This window comes from Schistocerca nitens, chromosome 2, assembly GCF_023898315.1.
Source record: "Schistocerca nitens isolate TAMUIC-IGC-003100 chromosome 2, iqSchNite1.1, whole genome shotgun sequence".
NCBI lineage: Eukaryota > Metazoa > Arthropoda > Insecta > Orthoptera > Acrididae > Schistocerca > Schistocerca nitens.
This window is the reverse complement of record NC_064615.1, coordinates 644,187,514-644,196,695: the sequence shown is the minus strand read 5'-3', so window position 1 is coordinate 644,196,695 and position 9,182 is coordinate 644,187,514. Positions and strand designations below refer to the sequence as shown.

The 9,182-nt window shown below is 35.8% G+C and overlaps 1 long non-coding RNA gene across 1 annotated transcript; it reads right to left on the bottom strand.

Annotated features, from left to right (window-relative positions):
- Positions 1–6,486: 6,486 nt before the first annotated feature.
- On the bottom strand, positions 6,487–7,351 carry LOC126234541 (uncharacterized). Its single transcript, XR_007544747.1, has 3 exons — positions 7,279–7,351; positions 6,712–6,838; positions 6,487–6,613 (listed from the first exon to the last, which is right to left on the bottom strand). It is a non-coding gene; the product is annotated as an uncharacterized LOC126234541 (long non-coding RNA).
- Positions 7,352–9,182: the final 1,831 nt, after the last annotated feature.

Below are 9,182 nucleotides of genomic sequence, written 5' to 3'. Positions count from 1 at the left end.
AACGGTCTGTGTCTACGTTCAGACCAGTCATACTGGATTACCCGATGCCGACCTACCATGAAAGTGTGAAAATTTAGCAAAGGGTTAAGTTTCATAACGAAATTCAGTTAAAAATCATTCAGTGTCACACGTAAGTCAATTCAGTTGTTGACAAAAGCGGTAAAAGTAGGCAGTAACAAGTATGAAATTCTACTAGATCTTCATATTTACATCCACAGGTTGCCGGTACAGAATGAAGATATCAATAAAACGAATTGGGGGCTCGAGAATTTCTTAAAACTGCTCTACTGATAGTCTATCTGCCTCCATCGAGTTTAGAACTGAAAACAGACCAGACCTCCCTTGCAGTAGCAAACACCTTTCACTACGCTAGCAGACAACCGAGTCAAACAGCCCTCTAATATTACCCCAGACATGAATAAGCCGGCAATTTCGCAATGAAAATGGCAAAATGATCTGTACTTTCTGTTTTATAGAGCTTTCTGGACTCAAAAACAAGAATTTTCTACCTTTATATCACCGTTTATCTGACAATCATTCGGGATGTTTATCGAAATAACAAACTACTGTTATTAGCGAATAAATTTAGTAGGATAATTCTGCACAACCCAAGGAAATAAACGGATACATAGCTGCCAAACGTATTCTAGAATGTTTCGAATTCTCCAGTAGACTCGCCACAGCCAGAAAGCGTTCATTAGCCGAAGTGTTTCTTAAACTAGCTAGCAGTGGGAATGCTCGCACCTCTAAAACTTGGTGGCATTAATACTGGGATCTCAATTACCACGTGTTTAGGCAAATGGATTTTATTTGCATTCCTGTAAACGTGATTTGGATCGAAAGCGTAGCTACGAGTAATATGCTGATGTATCGACTAAAACTAGAACATTTCCAATAAAGATCAGGGGGGAATTATTTATGCGGCCCTTATCTTTAGTGACTGTCGTAGCTATTTTCGTTGTTGGGATTTCGTCACGTAAATCGGTAAAAATGGAACCCTACTAGTCTCTCTTTCTTGACCGTCTATCTGGTCTCCCAACCCTTAATACCCGTTTGCGTCGAGTACGGGTAGACTTAATACGCGGAAATGTATCGCACTTCCTGCGGTATACGGTCCCTTGTGGTGTAAAAAGTGAGCTTCTACGTCAACGCAATCTAATGATACGGCCGTTTATGTAAAGAAAATTTGTGCGAAAACTCAGAAAATGCGACCAAACTGTCATCAGTCCCGTAGACCTGGAACTACTTGAACCTACCTAACCTAACACACATCCATGCCCGGGGAAGGATTCGAAATGCGCACGCAGCTGCGCTGTCCGCGATATGACGCCGTTGAACGCACGGCTAACCCGGGCCAGGAAGCTGTTAATATCATCCGGTTTTGCTAAAAAGTTATTCAATTCTGGTAAATGATTTCCTGCGCAGTTCACTTAACATAGAATAACTAAAATATATTTGATATTACAGAAGGATAGACGCCTCATTGATTTCCGTTTATTATGTGTACCCGTACTCGAGGACCAGTAGAACTCCATTTTTACCGATTTAGGTGACGAAATACGAACAACGAAAATAGCTACGACAGTTACTGAAGATAAGGGCCGCATAAATAATTCCCCCCTGCCCTTTATTGGAAATGTTCTAGCTGTAGTCTATACATCAGAATATTACTCGTAGCTACGCTTTCGATCCAAAACACGTTTACAGGAATGCAAATAAAATCCGTTTGCCTATACACGTGGTAATTCAGATCCCAATATTAATGCCAGCACGTTTTAGAAGTGCGAGCATTCCCATTGCTAGCTAGCTTAAGAAACACTTCGGCTAATGAACGCTTTCTTGGCTGTGGCGAGTCTAATAGAGAATTCAAAACATTATAGAATACGTTTGGCAGCTATGTATCCGTTTATTTCCTGGGATCGTGCAGAATTATCCTACTAAATTTATTCGCTAATAACAGTAGTTTGTTATTTCGATAAACATCCCGAATGATTGTCAGATAAGCGGTGATATAAAGGTAGAAAATTATTGTTTTTGAGTCCAGAAAGCTCTATGCAACAGAAAGTGCAGATCATTTTGCCATTTTCATTGCGAAATTGCCGGCTTATTCATTTCTGGAGTAATAATAGATGGCTGTTTACCTAGGTTGTCTGCTCGCGCAGTGAAAGGTGTTTGCTACTGCAAGGGAGGTCTGGTTTGTTTTCAGTTTTAATCTCGATGGAGGCAGATAGACTATCAATAAAGCAGTTTTAAGAAATTCTCGAGCCCCCAATTCGTTTTATTGATATCTTCATTCTGTACCGGCAACCTGTGGACGTAAATATGAAGATCTAGTAGAATTTCATACTTGTTACTGCCTATTTTATCCGCTTTTGTCAACAATTGAACTGACTTATGTGTGGCACTGAATGATTTTTAACTGAATTTCTTTATGAATCTTCACGCTTTGCTAAATTTGCACACTTTCATGGTAGGTCAGCGACGGTAACCCAGTATGACTGGTCCGAACGTAGACACAGACCGTTTCGCGGCAGAATGCGCATAATATTTTGCTAATTCGTAACGATCTGGGGTACTTTGTCTTACTAAAACAGTTATCTTATTTCGATAAGCTTAAATTCATTTTCATTAGTCCAGTTCATACTAATTAAAGTTTATTCTTTCATTTATTTTCTACATTTACTTGTTGTGTTTAACACAGTAATCAGCTTGATTGGCGACTCCATGTTGTCTTGTGCACAACGACCAGATAACAGGTATACTTGAAAAAAGAGACAGCATTGGTCGTATATTTTTACTATTGCAGAATCGATTTTCTGTCACTGAGTGACCATCTTCAGTGCTAGAAGTTAAAAAATTTTTCACATTACGATCAGAGAGTACAACATAGAAAATCACAATTACATCTGTATATGAACATTACACTTGTTAGAAACAAACCTATATTGTATAACTTAAATTGGGATGCACTGTTGACACTATGCATTACGGCGATCACATAGACTGAGGTCGCTGTTTACCTGCACTTGTTCAGCAGACCTCGGTGTGACGGGGCTTGACACGCCCTCTATGTGACATGTGTCACGTGAAGACATAGTATTATTGGTTTTGCGAATTATTAACACTAAATAACTCTTGTACTTTTGTGAATGGTGTAGTAATTCAAATTTAAAATGTACGTACAACACATAGCAGATGCAGGAGAATATCTAAAATACATTGGCATATTGTTTTTTATAAACTATGAAACATAAAATAGATCGATGATAAGTTATTAGAGTGCAGAACATGTAAAAAGCAAAAGACAATGCCAAAGAATAATAAATGAACAACATAAAAAGAGGCGCAACACACGTCTTTCTTAAAAAACGTAACACCCACCATCTGGCGTGGGAAGTCAAAAGTACAACGTTCGTAATTTAGGTAACAAACGTTAATATCAAGGAGTCAATATATAAAAAATAATAACATTAATACCAAGGAGTCAAATATATTAAAAAAATCACATTACAAAACTGCCGTTACTTAATAATTAAATTAAAACGCCGTGCAAATGTAAGGTGCGAACAAGTAGTATACATCAATCATCGAGAAACCAACATGAGGAAGGACAAGTAACAGTGTCACTTATACCAAAATGTACATCGTACTTTAGAGAAATTAAACATAGACTATGCACGATATCCAGCACTTATTCAAATAGCAAAAGAATTGTTAACCTACATTAAAAATAATTACGTAAAGTGATAACCGGTTTGTATTACTTTGTGTCAACGCCTACGAGATGTCGACTGTCGTAAAATTATGTTCAGTAGGCGTCCATAAGTTCTGTAAATTACAGAACAAACAAGAAAGAAGCATCTTTTAAAAAACCGAAATTAGTAATGTTATTAAAACAAACTAAAAACATGTGTGTCAATGTGTTGAGACAGTTGAAATAGCGACCATTATACGTGTTCTCGTAGCGACTATGACTGAGGCGTTGTATATAAGGGATAACAAGCAGCTGACTATGAAATGCAAATTGTGATAAATGACCACAAGTTGACTTTATTTCATAGTAAATCGGAGAAGCATTCCCAAAAATGTGTGCTTCTCGATATCGTTTGCTCGTTGAGCAGCGTGATATCTGGAGCTTTATTATGACAAAAGATCTCCATCTCTTCCATAAGGTCGAGAAGGCGACCTTTTTTACCCTTGTGCAACAATTTCAATTGCGATGTCAAATCTGGAGTTGTATGACCAGTTGCTACCAGATGGGCTGCGAAATTCGATTTTTCAGCAATATCTTTCCTCTCAAGTGCTACGTGCTCACGGAACCTTGTTTCTAATTTTCGTCCTGTTTGCCCTATGTAACCTGCATTACACGCGGCACACATAAGTTTGTAAACACCTGATTCATGTAAGACTTTGCGTTCATGAATGTTATTCCTTAAAAGCACGCCCAGTCTGTTCGCCGTCGAGAAACCTACATTAATATTTCTCTTCTTGAATACACTGGCAATTTTATTGCTAATGGGACCATAGAAAGGCAATGTGATAAATTTTTGATTTTTAGTTTCGCTTATCTCATTCCGCCTTAAATTGTCTTTACTATATTTTTTGGATGTCATCTCATAAATGTTCATGACATATTTCAACGGGTAATTATTATTTCTTGCAATTTGTTTAACTATGTTTAACTCTTTCTCATGGTTTTCCTTAGATAATGGTAATCGGAACATACGATGAAATGCAAAGTGGAAAAACGCTTTTTTGTGTTGGTCTGGGTGTTGTGAACTATAATCCAAGATGATATCTGTGAATGTTGATTTTCTGTAAATGTCAAATGTATGTTTTCCATTTTCCCTTCCAATGGTTAGGTCTAAAAAATTAATGACTCCATTCTGTTCTTTTTCAACTGTGAAAGCAATTTTGTTGTGTAAGCTATTAAATGTACTGACGACTTCTTCAATATCAGATTGACTACCATTAATAAGCAATAGCGTGTCGTCTACATATCTATAGTAGTATACGATCTTTTTAGCTACTGTTGGAAAATCTTTTAGTAATTTCAATTCAAGATAGTTAATAAAGATATCTGCCATAATCCCTGATACAGAGTTTCCCATGCTGAGTCCGTCTTTTTGGACATAGACTTTATCGTTAAATGTGAAGTAGTTATATTTTAAGCAGAATGATAATAATTCTATGAACTCGTTTATTTCCACGCTGGATATATTACTGTGGTTTCTGAAATTAGCGTCAATGATTTGTATTGTTTCATCAATCGGGATATTCGTATATAAATTGACAATGTCCAGCGAAAGAAACGTCATAGTGTCTGTAATAGGTATATCTTTTATTTTCTCTACTAATTGGGTACTATTTTTAATCGAGAACTGTTGCACAAATTTATAATGCTTATTCAAAATAGTTAAACATTTTTTCGCAATATTCACCAACGGGCCCCCTCTCCCATCAACTATCGGTCTAACGGGATTAGATTGCTTATGAACCTTGAATTGTGATCGTAACTTAGGGATTTTTTGATTCATTATCTTGAGATACTGTATCTCACGAGGGGTTATTATATTTGAAAGTGATTTAAGTTTTTCATTTAACTTTCTTTGGATCTCATTCGTTGGGTCTCTCGCAATTGATGTAATACCGTTTTCTTGAAAAAATTGTAAAGTTTTTTCTACATGCATTTCTTTTGTAACAATAATAACAGAATTCCCTTTGTCTGCCTTTGTGACAATTGCATTACTTTCTTGTAATTTATTATTCAAATTTTTCACTGTCAAATGGTCCCTCCTGTTTTGGTTATTTTCTTTTCCTACCTCGTTCTTCAATAGCTTTTCTACCGCTACAGCCATTTTATTCTGTTCTACCTTATTTATTTTACAACTATCCATCCCAAATTTTACCTGCACTAGTGTATTCTTAATTGCCCTCCTATCTAATTGTTTATGTATGTTGTACTTTAAACCTTTATACAAAAGTTCCTTTTCTTCCTGATTAAATACTATATCCGTTAAATTTTTAACTCTAGGATAGAAGTTATATTTATGTTCGCCATTTAACATTTGTCCTTTCCCTTGTCCCACTAGCTTAGCTATTTTTTTGACATGTTTAGCTCTTACTTTACTAACTACATTATACACAATCTCATTTACTCTTGAGAGTAGCAAATCTAAAATTAAAGGAGAGACAAGTTCACCCAAATTGGCGTGTGCTTCGAACAGTTGTGAATTAATAACACTTTTTTTGAAAAACAGTTTCCTAATTTCACTTATCATCAAAACCAGTTCGCATTTTTTCATTGTCACTGCGCACATTTGTCGTCGTATATTAAAATAACTCTGTACATACCGTGGGGTAACATTTTTCTTAATACACTCTTTGTTGAACTGTATATGTTGACTTGTGATCGCCAGCTTGATTTTTAACTTCTTGTATTTAAAATACGCTGCACAAGCCCAGCTAGGCAAAATTTTATTGATTGGCGACTCCATGTTGTCTTGTGCACAACGACCAGATAACAGGTATACTTGAAAAAAGAGACAGCATTGGTCGTATATTTTTACTATTGCAGAATCGATTTTCTGTCACTGAGTGACCATCTTCAGTGCTAGAAGTTAAAAAATTTTTCACATTACGATCAGAGAGTACAACATAGAAAATCACAATTACATCTGTATATGAACATTACACTTGTTAGAAACAAACCTATATTGTATAACTTAAATTGGGATGCACTGTTGACACTATGCATTACGGCGATCACATAGACTGAGGTCGCTGTTTACCTGCACTTGTTCAGCAGACCTCGGTGTGACGGGGCTTGACACGCCCTCTATGTGACATGTGTCACGTGAAGACATAGTATTATTGGTTTTGCGAATTATTAACACTAAATAACTCTTGTACTTTTGTGAATGGTGTAGTAATTCAAATTTAAAATGTACGTACAACACATAGCAGATGCAGGAGAATATCTAAAATACATTGGCATATTGTTTTTTATAAACTATGAAACATAAAATAGATCGATGATAAGTTATTAGAGTGCAGAACATGTGAAAAGCAAAAGACAATGCCAAAGAATAATAAATGAACAACATAAAAAGAGGCGCAACACACGTCTTTCTTAAAAAACGTAACACCCACCATCTGGCGTGGGAAGTCAAAAGTACAACGTTCGTAATTTAGGTAACAAACGTTAATATCAAGGAGTCAATATATAAAAAATAATAACATTAATACCAAGGAGTCAAATATATTAAAAATAATCACATTACGAAACTGCCGTTACTTAATAATTAAATTAAAACGCCGTGCAAATGTAAGGTGCGAACAAGTAGTATACATCAATCATTAATCATTAATTACCCGTTGAAATATGTCATGAACATTTATGAGATGACATCCAAAAAATATAGTAAAGACAATTTAAGGCGGAATGAGATAAGCGAAACTAAAAATCAAAAATTTATCACATTGCCTTTCTATGGTCCCATTAGCAATAAAATTGCCAGTGTATTCAAGAAGAGAAATATTAATGTAGGTTTCTCGACGGCGAACAGACTGGGCGTGCTTTTAAGGAATAACATTCATGAACGCAAAGTCTTACATGAATCAGGTGTTTACAAACTTATGTGTGCCGCGTGTAATGCAGGTTACATAGGGCAAACAGGACGAAAATTAGAAACAAGGTTCCGTGAGCACGTAGCACTTGAGAGGAAAGATATTGCTGAAAAATCGAATTTCGCAGCCCATCTGGTAGCAACTGGTCATACAACTCCAGATTTGACATCGCAATTGAAATTGTTGCACAAGGGTAAAAAAGGTCGCCTTCTCGACCTTATGGAAGAGATGGAGATCTTTTGTCATAATAAAGCTCCAGATATCACGCTGCTCAACGAGCAAACGATATCGAGAAGCACACATTTTTGGGAATGCTTCTCCGATTTACTATGAAATAAAGTCAACTTGTGGTCATTTATCACAATTTGCATTTCATAGTCAGCTGCTTGTTATCCCTTATATACAACGCCTCAGTCATAGTCGCTACGAGAACACGTATAATGGTCGCTATTTCAACTGTCTCAACACATTGACACACATGTTTTTAGTTTGTTTTAATAACATTACTAATTTCGGTTTTTTAAAAGATGCTTCTTTCTTGTTTGTTCTGTAATTTACAGAACTTATGGACGCCTACTGAACATAATTTTACGACAGTCGACATCTCGTAGGCGTTGACACAAAGTAATACAAACCGGTTATCACTTTACGTAATTATTTTTAATGTAGGTTAACAATTCTTTTGCTATTTGAATAAGTGCTGGATATCGTGCATAGTCTATGTTTAATTTCTCTAAAGTACGATGTACATTTTGGTATAAGTGACACTGTTACTTGTCCTTCCTCATGTTGGTTTCTCGATGATTGATGTATACTACTTGTTCGCACCTTACATTTGCACGGCGTTTTAATTTAATTATTAAGTAACGGCAGTTTCGTAATGTGATTTTTTTAATATATTTGACTCCTTGGTATTAATGTTATTATTTTTTATATATTGACTCCTTGATATTAACGTTTGTTACCTAAATTACGAACGTTGTACTTTTGACTTCCCACGCCAGATGGTGGGTGTTACGTTTTTTAAGAAAGACGTGTGTTGCGCCTCTTTTTATGTTGTTCATTTATTATTCTTTGGCATTGTCTTTTGCTTTTTACATGTTCTGCACTCTAATAACTTATCATCGATCTATTTTATGTTTCATAGTTTATAAAAAACAATATGCCAATGTATTTTAGATATTCTCCTGCATCTGCTATGTGTTGTACGTACATTTTAAATTTGAATTACTACACCATTCACAAAAGTACAAGAGTTATTTAGTGTTAATAATTCGCAAAACCAATAATACTATGTCTTCACGTGACACATGTCACATAGAGGGCGTGTCAAGCCCCGTCACACCGAGGTCTGCTGAACAAGTGCAGGTAAACAGCGACCTCAGTCTATGTGATCGCCGTAATGCATAGTGTCAACAGTGCATCCCAATTTAAGTTATACAATATAGGTTTGTTTCTAACAAGTGTAATGTTCATATACAGATGTAATTGTGATTTTCTATGTTGTACTCTCTGATCGTAATGTGAAAAATTTTTTAACTTCTAGCACTGAA